Raw genomic sequence first — 16953 nt, forward strand, 5'->3', positions numbered from 1 at the left:
ATGTAAACATGTCATTTGCTCAAGAGACACAGTCACATAATGCCCGACTTGCAGTGTACTATGGGAATAGTGCCCACTACTCTCTGCATTACATTCTTCTCCTTGAGCATTAATGGATAGCATTAAAGTGGTTTGTTCGTATTACCAGGAACATCGCAGCATTTAGGGAATTAAGTACTGTGATGCAGTAGTACTACATCAATTCCTTTTTTGTTTGTGGCATTTAAAATTAAAACATTTTTACTAAACTGTGGGCCAAATAAATTCAGTATACCCCTTAAGTTGACGTTACTAAGGTTAAATTTTACTAGTTATCCTTGGTGGCATAATCTTGGGGAAAGCGGCACTTTTAAGAACGTATTAGAAGAAAAGGAGCACCTGAAAATATTCTTTAACAGGGTGAAAATGTTTAGCACTTCCTGCAATACATATTGTGGTGGCAGTGAAAAGTTTAGTTTGTTTAACGAATCACTTTAAACAAATCTATGTTTTTACAAGTGGGGGTATCACAGAGATTGCTACTTTCAGCATGTTTCTTGGTCCTTTTATAAAGCTGAATATAAATTATAATTAGAACTGCAGTGCAAGAGAAGTGGTTTGAGTTGAGTGCTGCTTGTTTTTTTATACTTGATTTTAACTGGCATTCCAGTAATGTATTTAAAAAGCAATTTATTTTTTCATGCCTCACAACCTTTTTGTTTCCATCTGTCATGTAGCCAATGCATTGAAATATTTTTTTTTCTTCTACACTTCATTTTGTCTTGATTGGACTATCATAATGAGGGTTTGGCACCCAGGGCAGCATATTTAATTAGTCCCAGTTTTTGTGGTTTTGAGCACATCTCCGCCCCTTTCTAGTTGGTCGCACACCTTCCCATTGGCTCCACCCATTCAGCTGTCTGCTGCAGCACCCCTTTGATTTGAGGTCACCAGCCACCATTGCTGTCCACAATGTCCATCAACTAACACTAACCTGTGCACTGCCCAGCATATCCTTTAACTGAAACTACTATGTGCACTGCCCAGCATATCCTTTAACTAACACTACTCTGTGGACTGTCCAGCATGTCGTTTAACTAACACTATCCTGTGCACTGCCCTGCATATCCTATAACTAACACTACTCTGTGCATTGCTCTGCATATCCTTCAGCTGACACTACTCTCTGCACTGTCCAGCATGCCCTTTAACTGACACTATCCTGTGCACTGCCCAGCATATCCTTTAACTGACAATGACACAAAATGGTGGTGCACAGGGAGGCTGTAGCTTTGTTAGCTCATCAGGGAGAAATGCTTATTCCTGCTTTTTTGCACACAAAAAAATGAAGCAAATCACTTTCCAGACATTTTTATAAGGATAGAACTACTTATACCAGGAGGAAATTACTGGAAATTAAACAGATCACTACTATGAGCTGCTGGCTTGAATCTCTTTTGTCTGCAGAGTACTTTCTTGCAGAAATCCTGGATCTCTGCATTTTAAACAGGAATGCCATTGCAATCAGAGCTCTGAAACTTCACAGGGATGGTTCTGGAAGGCCCCAGAGCAGCTACAAAAGAAAAAGGTATGAAAGAACTAGAAAGAGGGGCTGCAGAGGCAGAACTGCTGCTAAACTGAAGAGAACCCCCACACACACACACACACACACACACACACACACACACACACACACACACACACACACACACACACACACACACACGCCTGCATTACCTTCAGTATTACTTGCAAATGTCTGCACACTGGATAATAAGATGGAGTGTCTGAGACTGGAGCTCACAAAAAATAAGGTCAGGGACACTTGTTGGTTTATGTTCTCTGGAACTTGGCTACATAGTAACATTAGTGACAATGCTGTCAACCTAGATGGGCTAACTCTCTTTAGAGCAGATAGATGTGAAGCACAAAGTGGTAAAGCTAAAGGTGGTGGTGTATGCCTCTATGTTAATAACTGATACTGCAAAGACTGTAAGTTGGTTTAATCATACAGTTCCAAAGATGTGGAAATATTGACACTAAAATGCAGACCGTTCTATGTACCAAGGGAAATCAGTGGGATATATGTCACAGCAGTGTATATCCCCCCAGTGCTAACACTGCTGAAGCTCAAAACAAACTCCATAATATTATCTGTGAGCTACAAAACAATAACACAGAATTTGCATACGTGATAGTGGGTGATTTCAACAGGGCTGAGCTTAAGGAGTTGCTACCCCATTTTAATCAGTATGTGGATTCCCCCACCAGAGAGGAGAATACCTTAGACAAAGCTTACAGCAATATTAAGGGAGCCTTTAAAGCTTTGAAGCACCCCAACATAGGCAGCTCTGATCACACTACTATCCTGCTTCTGCCTACCTATAAGATGGCTTTGATCAGAACAAAACTGACAACTAAACAGATCAAAGTCTGGAGTTCCATGGATTGCCTTCAGGACTGTTTCAATACCACCTGCTAGGAGGTCTTCAAAGAAGCGGCTATGCACAACCTCCAGTTAGACATAGACACTTATACTGAATCAGTTATTGCTTACATAAATAAATGTGTGGCGGATGTAACCAACACAAAAGCCATCACTATAAGAGTTAATCAGAAGCCCTGGCTCACTAGGAAAGTCTAGGAGCTACTGAGGGAAAGAAACACAGCCATTTTGGCAAATGACAAAGAAAGGTTAAAGGCGGCCAGGTCAAATCTGAAAAAGGGGATCGAAGAGGCAAAGAGGGAGTATGGGAGGAAAATTCAGATCCACTTCCTGGACCTTAGGGACATGAGAAGCCTATGGCAGGAGATACAGCAGCTCACAGACTCTAAGACCAAAACATCACAATGTGATGACAGCTTTGAATTCCTAAATGAACTGATCTCCTTCTTTGGCAGATTTGAGGAGAAGAATACCACCCTACCATCTAAAACAAACACTGACAAAGAGGAGATAGTGCTCACCTTAAACTCCGAGAAAGTGAGACTTCAGCTTAAGAAGGTGAATCCTAGGAAGGCTGCTGGACCAGATAACATACCTGGCAAGATGCTGAATGGGTGTGTTGATCAGTACAGACATCTTCAACTCATCCCTTGCTATGGAGAAAGTTCCCTCACATTTCAAGGAAACAAGTATTGTCTCACTTCTGAAGAAACCCAACACTACCTGCCTCAGTGACTTCAGACTAGTCACCTTAACCTCAAACATCATGAAGTGCTTTGAGAGGATTGTGAAGAAACATCTATTTGTGGGTCTGCCTAAGTCCTTTGATCCACTCCAGTTTGCATACCAGGCAAATAGATCGACTGAGGATGTGATATCAGTTGCACTACACCTTACACTAAAACATCTAGAAGGGAGGAACAACTATGTAAGGCTGCTGTACATCAACTTCAGTTTGCGTTCAACACTGTGATACTGATGGAACTGGTGGATAAGCTCATGAAACTTGGGATAAACAAGCACCTGTGTAACTGAACTGTTGACTTTCTGATTGGTAGACCCCAATGGACATGTGCTGGAAACAACACCTCTCAACACATAGTCCTAAATGCTGGTGTTCCCCAAGGTTGTGTGCTTGCTCTTCACCATCCTCACCCATGACTGTACTGCAAAACATAACTCAAACCATATTATAAAATTTGCCGATGATACCACAGTCATGAGTCTCATTAGTGGCAGGGATGAGGTGAACACTTTGGTGGGACAGAAACAATCTGTACCTAAATATTAATTAGACCAAAGAAATGATTATGGACTTCAGGAGAAAGGCAACAGTTTACCAACCACTCACTATCAAAGGGGAGGTAGTAGATAAAGTCAAAACAACCAAGTTCCTGGGCCTTCACATCTCAGATGACCTCTCCTGGACTGTTAGTACCAACCATATAGTTAAGAAGGTTCAACAGAGGCTTCACCTCCTGAGAAAGCTCAAAAAGGCCAGGTTCCCACTGTCTGCTCTTACCACTTTTTACAGGGAAGCTATCAAGAGCATCCTCACTATCAACTTCATAGCATGATTCAGCAACTGCACAGTTGCTGAGAAAAAGAGACTACAGAGGGTGGTGAGGGTGGCTGAGAAAATCTTGGGCACAAACCTCCCTTCCATTCAGGAGCTTTTCTTTGCAAGAACAAGAAAGAGAACATACAAAATACTAGCTGATCCAACCCATCTGGCCCACAACTGGTTCTCACAACTTGTGCCTGGAAGGAGGTGCTGCAGCTTCTGCTGTAGGACTACCAGATTCAGGAACGGTTTGTATCCTACAGCTGTGAGACTTATTAATAAGGGCACCAACTATAATACCTGATACATTGAAGCCTTTTTTTTTTCATTTAATCCTGCTGATCTGAGCAATTACCACCAGCATTATTGTTATGCAATATGATGGCTATACTGAGTCACGTCTAAGGTTAACAAGTGCAATATGTTAACTAAACAGGTGCTATTCACTAGTGTCTATTTATTCTCTATCTTAATGATGAAGGGGTTTGGTGGTGGGTATTTATATATTATTTATCACTGGATAATGGGTATTGAGTGTGTTTATGTAATGAGAGCTATCTCTTGAATGTCATACGTGTTATTATTTTGTTTCTTATGTTATTCTCTGATATTGCTGTATCTATGTTATTTTCACTGCATTTCTCTTGTGAGCTGACATTTGTAATTTTGTTTAGGCTACACTTGTGTGGTCCTAAATGACAATAAGGTTTCTTTGAATTTCAGTCTTTGAAAACACTACCCTGGGCACTGCCCAGCATAACCTTTAACTGACACTACCCTGTGCTCTGTCCAGCATGTCCTTTAATAAACTCTACCCTGTACACTGCCCAGCATATCCCTTAACTAACTCTACCCTGTGCACTGCCCAGCATATCCCTTAACTAATACTACTCTGTGCACTTCCCAGCATATGCTTTAACTAACACTACCCTGTGCACTGCCCAGCATGTCCTTTAACTAACACTACCCTGTGCACTGTCCAGCATATCCTTTAACTAACATTATTCTGTGCACTGCCCAGCATATCCTTTAACTAAAACTACCCAGTGCACCGTCATGCATGTCCTTTAACGAACACTACCCTGTACACTGCCCAGCATGTCCTTTAACTAACTCTACCCTGTGCACTGTCCAGCATGTCCTTTAACTAACAGTACCCTGTGCACTGCCCAGCATATCCTTTAACTAACTCTACCCTGGGCACTGCCCAGCATATCCCTTAACTAACACTACTCTGGGCACTGCCCAGCAAATGAAGTAGATCCCATAATTTCATGTTCAGTGCCATGAGGGGTATTATTACTGCACTTGCTGTTACTCATTCTCACTGTCACTGTCTGTGCTGGCCTTAAATAGGGAAAGATGTAATGGACCTGTAAGTTCCCCAGATTGATGGCTGGTCTGCATGCTTTCTAGTGACCATCTTTTGGAGCTATAGAGCATGTAGTATGCTATGAACATTCTGCAGGACCCCCTCCCATATATCCAGGGATGAGCAACAATGCCTTCGACAGGTCAAGCAGGCAGTCAGAGGTGTTTCTCCTTTGCTCCAGTATGGTTATACTGCTGTTCAGTAGTACGCTGTTGGTTCTTTACATGTGCAAATAGGACTCCACTGAGTATCCAGCATTAAAATTTCAAAACCTCTGGTTTTCTGCAGGGAGGGTGAGTTTCTAACATGTTGGTGTGTGAAAGTGAGTGACAGAGAGAAAGAGATAGACAGGAAGAGGCACTAGACGTTTTTTATAGGTTTTATTTATTTACTGACTGCATGTATTTGAGTTGCTGATCTCCTCCATTGCTGTGCTTTCCCTCTTTGGTGCTCTTATTGTTGATTAGTTTCTTCGTATTCTTGTCCGCGGGTTCTTTTTCCAAAAAATATATTAGCTGCTTGTTATTTCTGGTATGTTATTACTGTTTTTATAATGAAGTAAGTAGATGAACATTTACAACTGTCACTTTCTTTGGCTGATGTTTTTTGTAGCTTTTGTGACATTTTCTAAGTATTGGTTTGCCTCTGAAAAGAGGCTGTTAGTTGTTTTAATTATGCTTTATGTTGTATGCTTCACCTACTAATCTCCTGTGTTTCATTTGCTGAGGATTCAGCTATGCTTTATTTTGTATGTTTCACCTACTAATCTCCTGTGTTTCACTTGTTGAGGATTCAGCTCACTAACTTAAACTGGTTGAGATCCAACCTGCCAAATGAACTCAAAATTTTGCACCCCCCACATAGGGGAGGAAGATTACCCTACACCCCTTAAATTTATTTATACCAACATCATGGTCACAGAAGCAAAACGAAGGGAGAAATCTGAAGGGATCACAGCTGGCACATGCTTAGAAACAATACCAGCAGTTATCACTAGGGAGATGGGACTCAAAAATAGGTTCTCAGGGAGTTGGGTTCCTGGGATTTTTTTTCTTTTTTGATTTGCACTTTGTTGACTGGATTAGTCCAGAGCCAGTGGCCTCTTTTCTGGGGAGACCCAAGATGGTATTCATACTGACAAGACAGAATTTGGCCAAGACACTTGGGAACTTCCCCTACTCTTTTTGAGCACTAGGTGGCACCATAGGCCTGTCATTAGTACTTGGAGAATTCTACGATGGAGGAGTAAACATTGCTGCTGGAGAACTTCTGGAGAAAGAAGTCAGAACAAAATGAAACCCTTGTTACAGCATTAGACAGCAGAAGTCTGGATGGATGCAGAGGATTTGGATAATTTAACGAAAGAAGGAGAATCAAATTAAAAAGGAGGTGGTTTTCTGGAGTTCTTTGATGGATCAAATATTAAAGGAACAGTCAGATAATGAAGCTGGTAATGTGATAGAGAAGCAGAATACGAAGTCTGAAAGTACAAAGGCATGTTAGAGTGATGGAGTAATTAGTTTTAAGAATATGCTTTTGTGATAAGCTACAGGTGAAGTAAGGAAGAAATATGCAAGTGCTGTAAATTAAGGAAGAGGAAGCAGTGTACAAGAGAAGTGTTTGTCAAGAGCAAAAGAGCAGCAGCTTCAGAAAAAGATAAAAGTGATAAGTATAAAAAGCAAAACCAGTGCTATTGTTGATGGCTATAACGTTATGGACATAAAAGCTTTGATACATTTGGGGTTGAAAACCTTTTGCAAAGTGACAAACATTTTTTTTTGTGGTCATAGAAAAGTTTATGTGTGAAACAGAAAAAAAAGGAAGTAATATATCATATTGAAAAGACTTTATTTTTCAGAACTTTGGCTTGCAGTTAAAACAAAACTAACTGTGCAATTCAGAACTTCAGACATGGAGAAATTTGAACTTAAAACTTTACTTTTGACAGTATGGAATAAAGTACATTACATAAAGAAAATGTATGATACAGCACAGGGAGATGGGAAGTGTGGGTTTCATTGGATATGCATGATAGAAAATTGTAGCATATTTCAAACAATATAATAGTGAATGGGAAAATATTAACTATTAGGTATTGGTGCCAACAAAAGGTTTGTTTCTTTTGTGAGGATGAAGAACATTAGGTTCATGAATGCCCAATAGAAGATGTGACCTATGTGGGGAACAAGACCATTATACTAGAAACTGTAGACAAATTTGTAAAAAATGTAGCAAGTCTGGCCATTTGTGGTTTAAATGTCTAGTGCTAGAAAAAGAAAGTATACAAGAAAAAGAGAAATTAAGAGAATGTAGCGAACAACATTCAGGCAGAGAGGGAAGTGGCTGATGTAAGAGAGGAAGAAAGAGAACGAAACACGACTCAAGATGAAAAAAGGAGCAAGGGTAAGAACTAATGGTGGAAATGATTCCAAAACAAACAGAAAATAAGTGTGGTGAGTCAGCAAATGAAGATGGAGGCAACTCAGAAACGGGAAGAATAAGAGCAGAAAGAAGTTAAGATATAGTGGAGGGAGGGAGAGTAGGAGAATGAGAAAAACAAGAAAAGGGGGAAAGAAACATGCAAAACAGGATGATTTGGGTATTTTGAGACTAAATGTGAGCAATATAAGAAGTAAAATGAGATGTTTAATGGTTGTTGAATGGTGCAAAAAAGAAACAAATGGCTGTATTATGTTTGTTCAATACAAAATGTACAAAACTGGGGAATGGATTATACTGTTACATTACCATACAAGCAGATAACTGGAAGCCACGGTGGTACAGTGGTAGCGTTGTTGCCTCACAGCAAGAGGTTCTCCTGTTCGATTCACGGCTGGAGTGCCTTCTGTGTGGAGTCTGTATGTCCTCCCCGCGGTCGAGTGGCCTCCAAAAGACATGCGTGAATGGGCGTGCCTTCGCTGAAGGTTGGGCATCGGGCTGGCAACTCGGCACCATAAAAATAATCTACTGCCAATCATTAGCGGGCCGGAGTTCCGCTGTGGAGACCCATAACTGGGAAAAGCCAAAAAGACAAACAACAAGCAGATAACTAGGAGTTATCATTACTGCCTGTTAACAATATAAGAAGTTGGTTTGGATAAGAGAATAGGGAGGAAGTAGAAGCTTATATTAAGTGTAAACTAAATGATATTCTGTGATCCCTAGTAAGCACTGACATTACAACTTTGCACATAAAAATAAATTTAGTGTAGTTCTTAACTGAACTTCCAGGGTTATAACACTCTGATGAGCACAAATCTATTAGGAGTAGACTACATCACAGGAAAATAAACACAGTTAGAGGCCTAACAAAATAAAAAAAACAATGGAAAAGTATCATTTCTCTATACTTTCTGTAAATGTAAATATTATACAAATGTTTGCTGCATCGGTATTCTGCAGTGGTGTCAAATTCACCAGCAGGTATCATTTGGGTACTAGGTGTGAGATTTTTACAATGGCATAAGAGAAAACAGTTTTCACAAGGTTGGTGAAGGGAAGTAATATGGTCTTTGGGTGTAGATAAGTGTTCTGGTTTACCTTTTCTGCTTAACAACCCAGATCTTCATGTCTTGGACATATGTGTGGGGGACCTGGTAGATTTTTAGTCCTAGATTGCAGGATAAAGGAAGGAAACTGTATTTAATTTTTGTATATGCTAATACTTCAGTAAAAGAGATTAACTTTTTCATAAGTTGAAAACTTTTTATTAATTAATATGGATATAGTTATCATTCATGATTGTAACTGTGACATTAGAGTCATCTTTTAGGTACTTTCCATCTTTACACTGGCTTACCAAGACCCTATACCTAGAGGCATAGCTAGGGGTGCAGCAAAGGATGCAGCCACCTTGCATACAAGGTTTAGGGGGCACAACTGACAGGTGCCGACTGGTCAGTACAGCAGTACTGGCATTCATTTCCATCCGGGTGTTTCTGAATGCTGATGTAGAAATGAATGATAATATCTACAGTCAGGACTGAAATCCTTCAATGCTTCATGTGTCGTATAAGTTGTAACAAGAAACATTTTTTTCTCCCCTACTTGTTGAGGCTGAACCAGACAGCTAGTTAACAGCTCTGCATATACTTATTTAAGGGCTAGCTTTTAAACAAAAATGTACTTTGTTGCTTGTTCTAAAACAATCTAGTCAATAGCTGGAAGGAACATTATTGAAAGTTTTTTCAGATTGTAAATCAATTTGATCTCTTTTTGGAAATGAAAATAATGCCTTTTGAACAGGAAATTTAAAGCAGTTGACTGGTTTATTTGCTAATTTATAACTCACACCACAGGAAAGGCTATTACTTTTTATTTATCATATTGAAATGAGACGTTTTTATTCCTTTGGCTCTGCTGGTGACTAACTTTTAAACAAAAGTATAATGCCTTGATTTAGACATCAAAAAGAATGTCATGTCTATGCAAAAGAAATGCACTTATAAAAATGTAATTCCTATGATACTACACTGGAAATGGGTGATATCATCTGTCACTTGAAAGATAAAGATATTTCTCATGAATATTTTACAGATGAAGAGCATCTATTTAGTTAGAGGTAAGAAATAAGAAGTGAAATTTCATGAACATGTATTAGATGCTGTACTAAATAGTAGGGGTCATCCAATCTTAGGGCAAATTAGCATTCAAGACGCAATAGAAAAATATACAACTGATATGTGTAAAGAATAGAAAGTTTCCTTCCCATGTTGACAGAGACTTAAGGAACTTAGTTTAGATAGTGTGTCACTATTAGAAAAGAAAATCTCTCTATAATAATTAAACAGAACAATACTTCAGGGCAAAAAAGATTCTTTTCCAGGGATAGGTGGCCTAGGATACACCTTTCAAAAACTCATGGGACAATGAGAAAGGGCATGTTTTTTTAAGTGTATGCAAAGAATAGCATGAGCAGTGGCAGATTCTAATAGGGGTAATTCAGGTGGATGCTGGGGCCCGCACCTCCACTGCGGCCCATGGCCAGCCAAGAAAATAGCATTTTTAAGTTTCCTTCTGCTTAGCAGGTTATATAACTTCTTTCTTTTTTATTTTATGTAAAGCAAATACTGGGAGACACCATGAATATTTACCTTAATATAGTCAAGGTGCTTCTTTACTTAAAAGAAAAAAAAAAGTAAATATTTGCTTGTTCATAGGTTAGAGCCACAGAAGTGATCCCTGGGGTGTATTTCCTATTTCTCATCCACTCATCAAGATTTTTCTTGAAGAGTGCTAATGAGGAACTTTGCTTGACATAAATGGGTAGCTTGTTCCAGAGTATTGGAAGTCTCTGGGACAGGAATCTATCCCTCCAGCATATCCTGTTTATTGTCGTGACAAGGTTTAGGTCCCTAGAGCATATAGCTCGGAGGGATTGGGATTTCTTTAGGTGTAGCATGTCCAACAGCTCTGGACTTGACATAGCTTTATATGTTAGGCGGAGTAGCCGATATGTTACAGAGTAAAGCTGGAGTTTTTTGAGACAGTCAGTGTAGGGTATCTGTTTGAGACCAGTAATCCTCTTTGTGAGGTACTTCTGTGGCTTTTCCATTTGTTCCAGATGTCTTGTGACGTACATTCCATAAGCGGCACTGTACTCTATAATGGGTCTAATGAGTGCAGAGTAGAGGGGAACAATTACCTCTTTTTTCCTGGATGAGAACCCTTTTGTGATGAGGTGTGCCACATAGAAGGATTTCTTGACTACTGTGGTGATGTGATTATCAAAGGAGAGACTACTGTCCACTTGGGTCCCAAGGTCTCTTATCACACATTCAGCATTAAGTAGACTGCCGTTTATGTGGTAGTACATGGGTACAGAGTTTTTACCAAACGGGATGACAATGCACATTTTGGCATTGAGCTTGAGACCATGCCTCTGACATCAGGCATCTGTCTCAGTGAGGCCCTTCTGTAGGATGCCCACATCATTTGGGGACACGACTATGGTTCCTAGTTTGCAGTCATCTGTGAACTTCGTCAGCCAGAGGCCTTCTGTGTTAGCCTGTACTTCAGAGAAGTAGATACCAAACAGGAGAGGTCCCAGGAATGAACCCTGTGGTACTCCACTGGTTTGAAGTCAGATTTGGAGTCTGCAACTTTTACAGTGGGGGTTCTGTCAGTGATCCAGTTGGCAACTTATCTTGTGACGCAGGGATTTATACCTAGTTTAGTGAGTTTAGCTATAATTCCAGAATGGGGGATGGTGTCGAAAGCCTTGGCGAGGTCAAGATAGGGTGTGTGAACCACCTTACCCTTGTCTAAGGCTTTGTTGACTGCCTCAAAGAAGTCAATCAGGTTCAGAACGCATGATCTGCCTTTCACAAACCCGAACTGGGTGGGGTCCAGAGTTTGGAGGTTACCAATGTCTTTGTTTATGAGTTCCATGATGATACGTTCCATGGCCTTGCAGACCAGGCTCGTCAGGCTAATAGGGCGATAGTTCCCAGCATCAGTGATGGCTCCCCCTTTGTGGAGTGGGATAACTGTTGCTGTGCACCATTCAGTGGGCACAAAGCCATGACCTTATCTAATGTTCGGCTTTCTGTTCATTTCCAAACAAGGATTCATAAAGGCAATGAAAGTTTACATTCATGAACATCCAGATCATCATAAATTTTCGCCTGGTAAGTAAACAGTCAGCCAATAAAAGTTAAAAAAAACAAACTAAAGAAAATAAAACCCACCCAAGTGGGGGACGTCACCCCCCCCCCCCACAGCCCTTCATGTAGTGGCTGTACCCCCACCCCTTCCCAACTAAATATAAAAAATCCAATATTGCACTACAGTGGAGAAAAGGGCAAAGTTCAACACACTGGCCAACTGACTCCTTTCACGGTGAAAACTCACAAAGATCTGGATGTTTGTGAATGTAAACTTTCGTCATTTCTGTCTCGCCGTTTTGTAACTAGACGTTAGGGTAATTTGTGACTTACTGTATATGTGCTGGCTCATTTTTGGTTGCATTTTGCCTTTTGGTTTGGAGCCTTGCACTTGCCATCCATGCAGGTTTTGTGGTGGTTTGGTTTCGTTTCGTTTCTTCATACCTGTTGGTGACGACATACAGTCTGGCTATCTTCTCTGATTCATGTGAATTGATCTTTTTATTTTTACATTAAACAAGGTCGTGACTTACTGTATATGTGCTGGCTCATTTTTGGTTGCATTTTGCCTTTTGGTTTGGAGCCTTGCACTTGCCATCTGTGCAGGTCTTGTGGTGGTTTGGTTTCGTTTCTTCATACCTGCTGGTGGCGACATACAGTGTGGCTATCTTCTCTGATTCATGTGAATTGATCTTTTTATTTTTACATTAAACAAGGTCGTGCAATCTTGGAGTTGATATATTTAAGTAGCAGGGGGTGTGGGGGGCACAGCCCCCCACATGGGTGGTGCAGGGGGGGATTGCCCCCCTGCTTACACTTGGTGGAAAGTGCTATGATTTATGTTGTTTAAACTCAGTATATGTATGATATGTGTTTTCAGTGTTTTGAGTTTCAATGTTTTGAGTTTTCAGTTTGAAGTTTCAGTGTTTTGGTCTTCTATATTATGAAGTTTTCTCATTTTCAGTGTTATGAGTTTTCAGTGTTATGAAGTGAAGCCATTGGAATATATAGTTGGGTGGGTGAAGCCTCCCCACCCAGTTGCCTTTAAAAGAAGAAAATAAAACAAAAAGTACAGATTTTAAACGAAAATAGGTGGGGGGCTTTGCCCCCCCCCCCCCAACTATATATACCAACTCCAGGGTCACACGACAGATCCCTGTTATTTGCCTTGAATACTGGTTTTCGATCATATGAACTTTCGATCAAATGGGTTTAGGTCAAATGGTCTTTGATCATATGAAGTAGACCCATAAATATATATATTCCAGTTTCCAGAGCAGTACCTTCCACACACCCAAACTGGGCACCAAGCCCTTCAGAGTTTTCCTGCTTCCATAGAGTACTCTTCTGTGGGCTTTCAAGGATCATCTGTTGGCTGACTGTTACATTCCTGAGCAGATACGTTCCATTCAAGGAAAAAACTTCCACTTTATTTGTCTATTTATTTATGTATTTATTTATTTTTGTGACACAAAATTTACTTTTTCTATCAAACTTTTTATATTTTAACCAAGAAAAGTGTTTTTATTGGTCGTCATGTGACTTGTATTCACGTTTAAATGTGACAGTCACTATTTTACTTTTGTTGTAAAAAGTTGTTAAAACTTATTTAAAATTATTTTCTGTGAAGAAGCATTATTGAGCTTTTTACTGCATTTTCTTGCAGGAAAAGATTTTTTTCAAGTTACCTGTTTTATCAACTATTGCAGCTAAGCTTCCATTGGAATCAGGCACCTTTTTCAGCTTAACCATGGATCAACCTACCATTTCCTCAGTTTCCTGTCGTAGTGACACAGGAAAGGAGTAATTTATTGGGCTTAGCTCAGGGTTTAGTGCAGGCTATTGACCCATCTTGTATGGCTGGTTCTGGTAAAAGAAAAAGGGATTCTTCTTTTCCTGAAGAGATTCAAGAGTTTGAACCTCAAAATGAATGGGAATGGACAGATTATATGACTCCAAAGATGTCTGACTCAGAGTCTGTAGGGAGTGTGACTTGGGATCATCTCTATGAAGGATTCTGTTTCTCTGAAACTATTTCTAGAATGAATCAGTTATTTCAGTGGGAAAACAGTGATGTTTCTCAGTCCCTCTGAAGATATCATGATTTGTTACAACTGGAATTCCCTGAAATTATGCCTATTTCACCTGTTCTTTCTGCTTTGGAGAATTATTTTGTCACAGCATGACATTTCCCTGACAGTCAGCCTGCCGCCCCTAAAAAGCAGATAGATTATATTGTTTACTATTAGCCTATTACCATTGTATCTTTCTCATGTGGAATATTGCAAGAGATATCATAAGAATCACAGATGCCATGAGACCCAGAATCTTGAGGTGTTCCTTTGCAGTGACAGACCTCTGAGTGGAAAACTCCTGAAATACATCTAAATATAGATCTATTACTTCCTGCGGAAGAAAAGCTCTTTCAACTGAGATGTCTAGCAGGACCCCAGAAACACAATCTTGTGTGATGGAATCAAAAAAGACCTTTGGATGGTCTCTCGTAATCCCAGACCCAGTAATGGGAGTAACGCGTTACAAAAGTAATGCGATGCTGTAATATGTTACATTTTTAAGTAACTGATAATATTATGCGTTACTTTTGAATATAGTAACGCAGTAGTTGTAATATATTACTTTTTTTAGTAACTAGTAACGCAAATGTGATTACTTTTGCGTTACCAGTCAACGCAGACTTCCAACCCCCCCCTCAAAAAAAAAAAAAACAACTTCTTAACACTGTTGTGTGTTTTCTTTTAAGGGGAACCATGTGTGTGTCCTACGCATGGACGCACGCCACCAGCTTGCAGGAGGAATTGTGGACAGCCGTTGTGGTATAGTGCGATTGAAGGTAAGATCGTGTGCGTGATGAAAGAGAGAGAAAGAGAATGGTATAGCGGGATTGAAGGTAAGAGTGTGTATGTGATGTGAGAGTGAGAGAGAGAGAGAGAAAAAATACAAGTTCAGAAAGTCATCAGATTAAACTACTGTTAACACTTCTTAACGGTCAGAGCAACTCATTCACATCAGACCCATGTTTAAGCAAAGAGCAGATTTGTACCTCAGTAGGGGAGTAGTTCAAAAAGATTAATTAAGCAGTTGGAATCTACAGTCTTATTGTCAGGTGAGGGAAGAGGGAGTGTATGTTTGTATGGGCTTTACTGTAGTCTTCTGGTAATATGTGTCCCCAGACGTGACATCTTCTCCTTAGATACTGTCATCTTTATTGCTTCGCAGTTCTATCGGCCAACTCTGCTCAATGTGCGCGCATTCATGACTGAAAGACTAACACACTTGAAAGTAAGGATATCCATTTTCTTCTGAGCTAATCAATATAGCTATCTGTGTTGCTAATGCCAATTGTCTGTCATTTTTTTTTCAGTTTGTTACAGCATACATTTAGATAGTTTTGGTTGATGTTTGCATCATAGCAAAATAAATTTAGGCTCTTTGCTTGTGGATTGTATTCTGGTACAGTACAAAATAACAAGCTATAGGGAGGATAGCCTTTTATTTTATTTTCAAGCACTGATATGCAGAGAACATACATTTTTACTTTCAAAATGTAGTTGTTTTTGTCGGGCAAGTTGTGCATTAGTATGCAGCTCACATTCTAGTTTCAGACAGTTGAAATAATGGAATGCCATTTTTCACATGCCAAGTTTTTTTTCAGGTTCTTTAAAGGTTTACCTTTATAAAACCGAATCACAGTGGTACGAATGCTCATACGAGTGACTCGTAACCAAGAAAGTGAAAACGGCGATAGTCAATATTCGAAAAACAGCAAATCGAAAAGCAGATTCACTGTTTTTTTAACATTAATGTTGAACGGAAAAAAAAGTGTAAAGCTGTGCCCCCCACACCCCCCCCCCACTTTAAAATTCTAACTCCGAGATCGCACTACAGTGGGGAAAGGGATCATTTTCCGAACCTCACTGTAGTGCAATCCGTCCCACAATGTCGAATGTGCAATGAGCAAATGTCACTGTGCATTCACTCATTGCACATTCGAACCTTTTTTCATTCGGCATTTGCAAACTTTGCAAACAGTCTTTCGAACAATTGCTGTTTGCCTGAGTGTGAATTGCCTTTCTAAAGGTAAACCTCTTTAAAGCACCTGTTAAAATAAAAAAAGTGGTTATTGTATGGCCCAAGCAATGTTCCTGAAATGTTATGATGTCCTCTTATTTAAAAAGTAAAATAATATTAATGGGGGTGGTACATGTGTTTAGTTAGGTTCTGTTTTACTGGTAAGTACAAAACCTAGAGTCCTTCTCTTCAAAGACCTAACATTGTTTATGCTGGGGTAGGTTGCACTGGCTGATTCCCAATTCCCCCCCCCCCCCAATATGGTGCTGGATCATATTCTCTTCTAACTGTTATGGACAGAGTTTGGAGGGGCTAGCTCCTACAGGTTTTTTGAGACATTAGAAATGGAACTTCTGTGGCTGGTTGGGGATGCCATGGAACATCTAGATATGAAGGCATTTGATATGATAGCTAAAAAAGGATTACTCTGTGGCATGTCTGTTGTTAGGACCTATGCCTTTTTTCTAATTTGTTTATATTAAAGTGGTGTCATCCATAATAAGCTTCTATGCTAGAAGTCCCTTTTTTGGGATGAGAATGCTTAAGTTTTAAATGTGTTCATTCCTATTTGTTTGTAAAACTGTGCACCTTTGGATACTATTTCAAACTTATTTCTCTGCATTTACAAAAATGTGTATTTTTTTTTTGCCTTTTATGGTTTTGGGAGCTATGACCTAGAGACAGGCTTGGTTCAGAGGGTAGCCTTATTCAAATAAGATGATTACCCAGAACATGAGCCTTCACATTCAAATGGTGGTCCTACCTGAGAAAGCAGTGAATGTCCTTATCATAACACAGATGGAAGCAAAACAGAATGGAGAAGAGGGCTTTCTAATTTATGGTATATGAGACCCATGTCTTCTGGTCTCGGGATGTGAGAAGTAAAAGGTTTCCTGTC

Source organism: Protopterus annectens, chromosome 5.part1, assembly GCF_019279795.1.
Source record: "Protopterus annectens isolate FY-2018-M chromosome 5.part1, PAN1.0, whole genome shotgun sequence".
NCBI classification, from domain to species: Eukaryota; Metazoa; Chordata; order Ceratodontiformes; family Protopteridae; genus Protopterus; species Protopterus annectens.